Source organism: Quercus robur, chromosome 8 (assembly GCF_932294415.1).
Source record: "Quercus robur chromosome 8, dhQueRobu3.1, whole genome shotgun sequence".
Taxonomy (NCBI): domain Eukaryota; kingdom Viridiplantae; phylum Streptophyta; class Magnoliopsida; order Fagales; family Fagaceae; genus Quercus; species Quercus robur.
In genome coordinates, this window is record NC_065541.1 from 17898163 (window position 1) to 17909804 (window position 11642).

Sequence of the window (11642 nt, forward strand, 5' to 3'; positions counted from 1 at the left end):
CGACATTGTTCTCTTTGCTAAGGCTGACCATATGAATTGCACAACTATCAGAGAGGTGCTAGAGGAGTTTTGTAGTGAAACGGGTCAAACCATTAGTGCAGCCAAATCTCGTGTTTATTTTTCTCCAAATGTGAACAGAGATACGAGGGAGACCTTTTGTGACACTCTGAGTTTTGCCTCCACTCCCAATCTTGGTAAGTACCTAGGAATTCCTATCAAGCACCCTGGCTCTTCTTCACAAGACTATAACTTCATTTTGGATAGAGTGAAGAATAAACTCGCGGGTTGGAAGGCTAAGCTCCTTTCTCCAGCGGGCCGGGCTGTGCTCATTCAGGCTTCATCCTCTACCATCCCTGCTTATGTGATGCAATGCAGCCTTTTACCGAACAGAGTTCTAAAGGGTATTGATCGGGTAAACAGAAATTTTTTGTGGGGTTCGACAGATTCGGTGAGGAAAGTTCACTGGGTTAGTTGGGGGAAAGTGACCCAACTAAAAAGTGAAGGTGGTCTTGGGCTGCAAAGTGCTAGGGGGAGGAACAAGGCTCTGCTAACAAAGTTAAATTGGAGGTTCCAAACGGAAGAGGAGAGTTTATGGGCGCGAGTGCTTAAAGCTAAGTACTGTTTGAATAAAAGAATTAATTCTTGGAACTCAAGCATCTTGCCAAGGTCCTAAATCTGGAGAGGGATGAATAAGGGGGCAGATCTATTCCAACAAGGTGTTAGATGGGTGATTGGAAAAGATAGCAACTTGAGCTACTGGTATGATGCCTGGTCAAAGAAGGGATCTCTAAGGCAGCAAGTTTATGGTCCTCTGCCTTTGGGGGTTTCGGAGTGGAAGGTGAAGGATATAGCTACGCCTGGGGGGTGGAGGTGGGACCTTATTCCTTTTGAGCTTCCTACCTCTATTAAGCTGGAAATTCAAGCAATTCCGTATGCTTTAGCTTCTTCCAGCAGAGATAAATTAATGTGGGCAGACTCTCCTCGTGGAGATTTTAGTTTAAGTAGTGCTTACAGGATGGCTAATGGTTTGAGTCAAAACTTAGCTTTCGGCGGAAATTGGATTTGGAAGCTTCGAACTCTTCCAAAGATTCAATTTTTTCTCTGGAAGTGTGCCCATAATAGCATTGGAGTTAATGGCTGTTTATCTGCTAGGGGAATGGAGGTGGATTCTCGCTGTCCGCGGTGTTTGAAAGAAATAGAAACTATTATTCATGCTCTCCGAAACTGTGATTTGGTTAAACCGGTGTGGGATGAGTTGGGTGCAATGGGTATTGACAGAGAATTCTTTGTTTCAAATTTGGATAATTGGATGGCTACCAATGGTAAGTATGATAAAGCGTCGAATGAAAATCATCCCCCTTGGAATATAATTTTTTCCTTTGCTGTGTAGGCTATTTGGAAAAGCAGGAACCAATTTGTCTTCAGCAATCATTCTCAGAATCCTCATATGGCTAAAGACATAATGAGCAAATCGGTAGAATTTTTCTTTTGCGCCTATTCGAAGAAAGGTAAGCCTCACACGGTGATAAAACAAGTCCATTGGAGCAAACCTGAACAGGGGTGAATGAAGTTAAATACCGATGGTTCTTCTTTGGGAAACTTGGGTCTAGCTGGTGGAGGTGGTGTTATTCGAGACTGGACTGGCAGGTGGATAGTGGGTTTTTCCAGAAAAATTGGAATAGCAACGAGTTTAATGGCTAAGCTGTGGGCGATTCGGGATGGATTGATGCTCTGCGTAGATCAGAATTTGGTTATGGTGGAGATTGAGTTGGATGCGAAGTCTGTTGTGGACATGTTACGGAACTCCAATTACACTAATAACTCGCTATCTCCTATCATTGAGGACTGCAGGAAGCTGATCTCCATGATCCCTCAAATCAGGATAAAGCATTGTTATCGAGAAGCCAATGGAAGTGCAGACTACCTGGCGAGGAAAGGCACGGATCAAGAACAGAGTTTCATTGTAATGGATAATCCTCCTGAGGATATGACTGCTATTGTTGAATCTGATCTCTTTGGGGTTGGGGTGGCCAGGCGTTGTCCTGAGTTGTTTGTAGTTTCTTAGTTTCCTTTATTGTATTTCCCTTTAACCAAAAAAAAAAAAAATTTCAGGTACTAGTACCTGTTTACTGTAGCATGTAGCCAAATTTTTTTTGCCATGGCAACACCAATGTGCACAATATTTTGTAGTTTAGGAGGCAAAAAAAGCATTATAGCTATATGCCTCCACTAATAATGATGATCTAATTAGGGATCATAGCCTTTTTTTATATATATAAATAATAAAAAAATAATAATAAAAAACTCTCAACTAAGGCCCATTTGGTTTGAGGGGTGGAAAAGTGGGAGAATAAAAAAATTTTTAATTTCCCTCTTTTTTGTTTGGTTGGAAATGGAAAAGTAGAGAGGTGAAAAAAGTGAGTTTATATAAATTTACTCCTATATCCTTGTTAAAAAATGATACCCAATTAAAAAAAAAAAAAAAAGCAATCGCTAAAATTTATTAAAAAATAATAATCATGTCCAAAAAAAAAAAAAAAAACAAAAACAAAACATTGTCACGCCCACGGTCTCAAGAAATCAAAAGAAAAAAAGGGGGGAAAAAAAGCAATGTACTAGATGAAGCTCATGCACAAGTACTCATGGGCATTTTCGTCATTTTTTCATCAGATTTTCCCTTATCCAGTTTTCTCCCCATTTTGGAGATAAAACTTTTTGGTGGGCCAGAGGAGAAAAAACCTAGGCCCCACCCATCATTTTTCCCTCTCCCCCTCCTAACCAAACACTCTCCAAAAAGTTTTTCATCCTTATCCTCTTTCATTTTTTTTCCACCCTCCCCAAAATCCACTCTACCAAACACACCCTAAGACTCTTCGATAGGATGGGAGAAGTACTATTACAACTTGATGAGCAACAAACTTGGTTAGAGCATGGACAATTGAGTTTTCTTCCTTTTTTTTTTTTTTTTTTTACCCAAACAAAAAGAATAAGGATTAAATTTAAAATTCATCCCCTAAGTTTCATCAAAATTAATTTAAGTTATCTAACTTTGCTTTCATTCATTTCAATCCTCTAAGTTTCAAGTTTATTCAATTAAGACTTCTCCATCGACTTCTATTAGCATTTAAAAAAAAAATCTAAAAAATACTTTTCAATCATTAATTAGATTTTTTTTAATTAAAAATTTTTGAAGAAAAAATTAAAAAAATTTGACAATTAATTGCAACATTAAACAAAAAGTCAATTGAAATGCTTTAATTGAATAATCTTAAAATTTAAAGAATTGAAATGACTAATGAAACATAGAAAATGAGTTTTGCATTTTAGCCAAAGAATAATTAGCAAGAAAGTGAGCAATCAATTTTAAATAATTACAAAGGGTGTGTAAGTGTGTTTCATAGCACATCATTTATTCATCTTGGTCCCCATTTAAAGCATCAATACAGATTTTTGTGTCCCTTCAACTGAAATCCTCTGCAATTTCTATCTTAGCAAATTAACGCCCAAATAAAGGGGCTTTTATAAAGGCACGACTGGATAACATTATTCTACATAGGGCTTTTATAAGGGGGTTTTGCATTTTAGCCAAAGAATAATTAGCAAAAAAGTGAGCAATCAATTTTAAATAATTACAAAGGGTGTGTAAGTGTGTTTCACAGCACATCATTTATTCATCTTGGTCCCCATTTAAAGCATCAATGCAGATTTTTTGTGTCTCTTCAACAGAAATCCTCTACAATTTCTATCTTAGCAAATTAAAGCCCAAATAAAGGGGCTTTTATAAAGGCACAGTCTTTATTGGATAACATTATTCTGCGTAGGGCTTTTATAAGGGGCTTTCAGACTTTCAGGCCTGAACAGCTGGACCTGTCCGGTTTCTAGGGATTGTAGGTTCACCGAATAACTTTAGTTTTTCTTTCTTTTCTCTCTCTCTCTAAAAGCATTCGCATTCGGAATCTTCAAACTATTCTACTTTACCATCTCAAAATCTACTTTATCATTTATACCATATCATTTTACAACACTCCCAACATCCCAACTTTTATTTTTACCTACAATATATTAAAATAATATAAATTACATAATAAAATAATAATAAAAAATCTCTCTCTCTTCTCTCTTCTCTCTTCATCTCTGTTCTCCGTCTCTTTATTTTTCTCTCTTTCTCATCCACCCACCACCAAAAATCACCACCACCACCACCAGGAAAAAAACAAAGAAAAAAAAAGCCATGACCATACCCAAACCCACGGCCAAACCCAAAGCCACCACTGCTGGACTTACCAAAAAAAAAAAAAAAACCCACTGATACAAACCCATCAGATACAAACTCACCAATACATGCCTCACTGCAAAACACACACAAAACTCATCAATCCATGCCTCACTGCAAAACACACACAAAACCCATCATCAGCAGCAATCTTGAGCAACCCATCACTACAAAACACGTCGCCAACATCGTTGCAAAACCCATCGCTACAAATCTGAATACACAAATCACAAATTCAAAATTTTACCCATACCATTTTCACTCTCAGTCTCCCTCTCTCATCTCTCTCTCTCTCTGCTTGTGGCTTGGTGCTTCTCTACCTCCCCTCTGATCCGATCTACTGTTGATGATCACGATGGATGATCATGGTGAATAATCACGGTGGATGATCCGTGGAGCTCCATTGGTGCTTACCCATAGGTTGATGATCATGGTGGAGCTCCGTTGATTGTAGAGAAGAGGGAGAAAGAGAGGAAAGTGAGTGAGAGACAGAGAAAGACAAAGAGATGAGAGACCGTGTGATGAGAGAGAGAAGAAGGAATAAAATATTAATGTAATCTTTTGGTAAAGTGCTACAATACCATCATACATTTAGGATGGTATTGTAGCACTATCCCAAAAAATTTACAAATTTTCATGTTTAGCCTTCCGGATGTTGAGACAAATTGGGCCTTAATGCTAAAATATGCTTACATTTAGCATTTACAAGCCCAGCTGTGAATGCTCTAATGACCGACCTACCTTAATTTACACGAAGTTTTATTAAAAATTGAAAAATGTTGATATTTTCTAATGTTTATTACCATAAAATTTCAAGTGGCAAGTTATTATTGGCAGGAAAAAAATAATTTTAGTAATAAGTTCAAATTATAACTAATAACAACTTACCACTTATAATTTGTTGTGAAAGTATTATAAAAATATTGTGTATGTGTCACTTCTCTTAAAAATTTGATTAGATTCAACCTTCCATAAGATCTTAAGAACCGCTATTATAAATATGGAATTGTAAAAAAAAATTTTAATCAAATTTTAAAGGAATAAATTGTTCGCAAAAAGATGTTGTTTCAGTGTACACAAGTCATAGCTATGAGGTCAAATTGAAGATCTTTTTTTTTTTTTTTTTTTTTTTTTTTTTTTTTTTTTTTTTTTTTTTTTTTTTTTTTCAGTTTGCCATAGTTCCTAACTCAGTTGGAAGAAATGCACATGGACAATGTTAAACGATTTTTCAATCTTTATTAATAGTTTGGTTCAAGATAATATGTATTCTTCTCATATTTGGTTGCGAATTGCCAATCATATTTGGTTGCAAATTGACAATTCAATTGAAATTAGATACTTACAGATATGATGATTGGGAATCTAGATGTTTGTTTGATGAAAATAAATAATTTTAATTGACAATGCATGATGTGTTGATAAACCATGAAAAACAAGAAGTTGAAATAATTATATTTTTGTATTGTATGTATAATATGTCATTAAGAAATATTATACTATCATCTTAGGAAATTTACTTTGATTCATGGTTCACAGTATTTTAAAAGTGATGTATATTACACTTAGACCTTGTGTTTATAAACTTAACTAATCAATTAATTATGCAATAAAGCACGGGAAAGTTTAATATAATATGAGTTTTTTTTTTTAATTGTCAAAATATGAAATATGATAATTTTTTACTTTATATTATAATATTAAGCATTTACTATAAATGTGTGTATGTGTTATTTTATTATTTTATAGATATGTTAGAATTTCAACCAATGAGACGTCCACTCTATGATAATTGTTCTTATTATCAGAATAAAATATTAATAAATTTTTGGTGTAGATAAAGTCCAAATTCTAATTTTTTATTTGATAATAAGTGATTTTACTAGTTGAATTAATTGGAACCGTGATTGTATTTGTATTGTAGGGTTAAGGGCCCAAATTATATATTGGGTCTTAGGCCTTGGCCGAGAGCATGAATAGTTCGAGGAGGAACATATGGTAATGAATGATTTAGGCTCAGGATTTAATAAACAAGATACGAATGGGAAGTTGGTCCGAGGAGGAATAACTCCTCGGATACGATAAATACAGCTCAAATATGTATTCCAACAATTAGGGTAACCTTCTAAGAAGCTCTATTGATAGGGACGTGCATCATGAACATACGAAAATGAGGGGAACCCAAAAATATTTAAGGGAAAACTGCTACCACTGCATTGAATGCACTGCAACTACCTTTCTGGCCGCATTTATGTGGAGAAGACCCCTGAACAGTGTTGCCTTGGCCACTACAACTCACAAAAAGCCAAAGAAGGTGTCTAATGGGACAAGTACTCAAGGAAGGGCTCAGATGACCAACAAGTATAGGATCAAGATGATCCCAAGGGAACTATATAATGTAAGGGATCTTCCATGAGGAAAGGATCAGAAAAATAGAGAAAGAATACTGTAGCAATCAAAATTATACTTGTACGAAACTATTATTGATTTGTATGACAAAATACCTCCTCAGACAGTGAAATCATTCAGCTTTATTTTCTTTGTTCTTGCTTGATCATCTTTTAAATCAATATTAGTCGTTGTCAAATTCATTAGGGCTTAGCTCTTCAACTCACTCTCTACAAATTTATTGTACTAGGCTCACTGGGCCAAGATCCCATACATCTTGGGCTTGGGCTACAAAACGTGTCCCTACATGTATATTTAACAATATATTATCCCATTTAAAGAAAAATTATTGTGCCAAAATTCTAATTAAAGGTTTAATAGAGAAAATATTTTAAATTTAATTAAAACTATATTAAATTAAAATAATTACATGTAACATTGTGATGCCTCAAAAATTTATGTGATATCGTATTATCTAAGTTCAACTAAAAATTAAACTACTTCAATCTTTTATATATGACCTAGTCAATTGATTTTTTGTGTAGGCAACATTCGAACCTCATATTTCTTATTCGACAATAGAAGATTTTACTAGTTGAGTTAATTGGAATTAACTGGTACCCACTTGATCTTAAGAGTTTAAAGTAACAAGAATTGAAATTTTTGTTATGTGGAGACACTTAATATCATATTTTAGATAATAATATATTTAATATATAAAACATGATGTTTAAGATAATATTGTACTTCTTTCCAACTTAATAATAATAATAATAAGGCTAAAATGAAAATTGTACCATCTAAACTTGATAGAAATTCTTTTAAGTCTCTAATTATACTTTAATTTAATAGAGTTCACTAAATTTCAAATTTATTCAATTTAGACTTTTTGTCCAAAATCGTTAAAAAAATCTATTAAAAAAAATATTTTTCTCACATGAAATTTTATTTTTTTTCCAAAAAATATTTTTTCATTAGTTAATTGCATAATAAATGGCAATTTTTTAATAGAATAAAAAAAATGAATTGAATAAATTTTAAACTTAGATAACTCAATTGAAAGTCAAGTTAAAGGAAATAAATGAATTTTAGTCAAATTTAGATAATGCAAGTTGTATTTTAGACCAATAATAATCTTGTACAAGTTAAGAGTTTTGTAACTCAATAACATTATTTGTTTTCTTTTATAGAAAAACCAACTTTCAAATCTCTTGGCACAAATACATTATACACAATAATTGATATTTCCTATAAAAAAAAAGTGGGAACTAAAATTTTCACTACTTATAAGACTTTAGATTGTATAGGAAAAGTAATTCTTTAAAAGTTTATTGAACGAATAACGCCCATTTGGTAATGTTGTTCTAATGACGTTGTTTAAGTATTGTGGAAATACATATAGGTGAAAAAGTGTTGTGGAAATACGTGTTGTATTGTTTAAACAACGAAAACTGTTGTTTAAACAACACAACCAAACATGCCTTAATTTTCATGATTTCTTTAAAATTTAGGGTTCGTTTAGTAATGTTGTTCTAGTAACGTTGTTTAAGTGCTGTGAAAATCCATATGGATGAAAAAATGTTGTGCAAATACATGTTGTGAAAATACATATTGTGTTATTTAAACAACGAAAATTGTTATTCAAATTACGTTACCAAGGCCTAACAATTCTCCTTAAAAATGAAGGAGATTTTAAAGCCGGAAAAGTTTTTTTTTTTTTTTTTTTTTTTTTTAATGTAGAGGTTTAAGCGCAAACTCACCCATCAAGTTCTTGGAAAATGTGGATGAGAATATATATACTTTCCTAAAGCTATAAATTTTCAAATTCAAAATGGTTAATTGAAAAAAGAGAACTTCAAAGTTTATTTATGGTCTTCCGCGGTCGAAAAAATTCAAATTAGGGTCAAGCTTCTTGAAAAAATAATCATTGTCTGATGAAAAGACAATAACCTGCACCATAGTCAATCATGGCATTTTGCTACTTTAAACCGTAGATTTGACTTTGATTATGGCACTTCGTAATGTGAAACCGAGAACAAGCTAGGGGTAAATTGAAAATTATTTGGTAAATAGTTCGGCTCACTAAAACTTGATAGTTAAACGGTCAATCAAGCTTTTAAGAGCACCAACATTTGGGATGTAAACAACCCTCAGTTTCTATTTTACATCATAATTCCATAAAAATAAGCTCCACCCCAGTTGCTAAATCCAAATTTTTTTCCCACCCCGCTATAGTGAGGTTGCATATATGTTGGTAAAATATTATTATTTGATGGTTGGTTTATATTATTTTAATGGGTTGAATCTAAAAATAGAAATTGGGATGTGGGGTGAGTTGGGAAATAAGTTGGTAAAATAGATAAAGTGGAATTTGAGGATGTAAAATAGACACTATTTTACATCCTCGGATGCTAATGCTCTAACTTTTAAGAGGGTTGGGATATAAGAGTTATCAGTTTTGGTTTTCAAGCGATGTTAAAAAATAGTAATGTTTATATAATCAAATTGTTTAGCGTTAGATGGAGGATGTTCCACTAGACGTTGTTCTTGCACTTTATGTTGATTTACATAGTCTACCTTAATAATAAGCATAGTCTTTCTTCTAAAAAAAAATGTTTAGCATTGTATTAGGGCTTTCAAAAACAAAAAGCATTGTAATTAGGAATCACAAAAAAGAAAGACTCCACACCCTAATCTGCATTATTGTTAAAAAAAATTGTATAAAGTTATTGTGCTCAAGATCTTGCTCCCCTTCTAGATTTTTTTTTTTTTTTTAACCCTCATAATACTCTTTGATAATCTTTTCAAAAAAGAAGAAGAAAATAATACTCTCACACTTTATCTTTAGTCTCTAATCTCTCGACGTCTCTCTTTCACCTTCACGAGTCAATGAAGTGATCCATCATTGGATGTTGTTGCCCATTAGGCATCACTAGGTATGGATGGCCGATTGGCATCATCGGGTGTCTTTGGGTGTTGGTGGCTAATTTGGGTGGGGGGTGTTGTGTAGGGGGTGCAGGAGACATTAAGTTCAATGTGTTTTTAGCCAAATTTATTAAAAAAAATCACTTTCATTAATTCAACTAATCTACTATTCACAAACAATTATATCAGTCTCAATACTCTATCACTATTTTTTTCAAATATTATTTTATCTCTTCCCAAATATCTTTTTTTTCTCACCCCATCCTTCTCGAGTTTCACATTTTCTCTCAAACCACCAATTCACCACCACTAGAGACCCATAAACACCCAACATAGCCACATTAAAACCAAAACAACCCAATTATATCTAACATCAAACCCAACCACCTAATCATGGTGAAGTTGATCCACCATCAAAACCCAACAGATATGACCTTAGATTTTGGACCTTACGGTGATTTCAAAGAGAGAGGTCACCACCTAAATAGCAACCCACTGTCTTCCACCCAAATCACGACCTACCGTACTTCTCCTTATCATCACCGTTGCGTACCACCTATTGCAACTTAACCATCGTCCTTTGCCTAAATGCCTTGAGTCAATACGTCCATGGTTTACTAATAATATCATCATCATTAAAAAATAATAATACTAAATGTCATGGACCATAATTTTGTTTCGGGACAGTATATCATCACCATAAATACTAAATGCACACGTGAAATTTTGAAGAATAAATATATTGTGCTTTCCCATATGAATTTGATATGTGAAAAAAAAAAAAAAAAAAAAAAACCACTTTAAAATGGGTTGAGTTCGAATGAGGTATAAGTTAACCTGACCTAACCTGACCTAGAGTTTCATACAAGTCAACAAATTTGTTTACTTTAGGTACGTCTTGGGTTGGGTTGAGTTATCGGGTCTGATTCCAATTTTGCCAAGTCAACACATTTTTAGTCTTCTTTTAAGTTTTAACAAGCAAATTTACTTCTTCTTTTTTCAATTTACCCTACTCACTTTTAAACGCATCAGACATTCGATTTTTTTTTCTCAATTCTATTGAAGCATTATTTCCTTAGGACACATCATTATAATGTAATAGTAATATTTTTCTCATTTCCATTTTATTTCTCATCATGGTTTTAAAAATCGGAATGGTTAAAGAATCGGAAAAAAGACCAGTTCTTGGTGTTTTCCAATTTTGACTAATTTTCTCAAATTTAACTGGACTTGATTCATGGTTGAACCGACCGATTCGGTTTTTAAAACATTGCTCTCCACCTTCATTGCCACACACATGCTACAACTCACATTATTTTAATTATTTTATTGTTTTCTTTTCTATTAATTTTATTATTTTACAAACTCCAAAATAGAGTGCAGATTGTTGATTTTCATGTTTTGAAAATGGTTCACTATTACCCTGAAATCAATTAAAAGTTAGAGCACAATACAAGTAACTCTCACACTCAAATGTATATGAGATTTGAGGAATCGAATGGAACATGAGGAAGCGCAATGTAGGAAAATGCTAACGAGTGCGCTTAGAGCAATAGTTAAGAATTCAGTTAAAAAAAGTTTTTATGAGAAAAGGAAAAAAAACAATTAATATTTTGATAGCTTTTTTTATTTTCCATAAAAGTGATGTCAAAATTTTTCTAAAATGGATGGTTAACGAGTGCCCTTAGGGCACTCGTTAGCATGACCCTTAAATGTAATATCAACCATTAAAGCTTTGTAACAAAGAATATCAAAACATATTCTTTTATTAAACACAAAGTCCCTAAAGACAAAGAGAAAGTTATATGGCCGAAGCCTTATAAATTATAATGAGGTTGTGAAGTTAAATGTTGATGCTGCCTTGTTGAAAGACTTGATCTTTTTGTTTTTTGTTTTTTGTTTTTAAAAAAAAAAAAAAAAACTCAATATATAGATGCTACTCACATTCAAGAAAAACAAATTCCACTATTATTTTAAGTAACATCTACCTCATCATTCACATTATTATTATTATTATTATTTTTAATGAATTATCCACCCAACACAACCTCACATACTG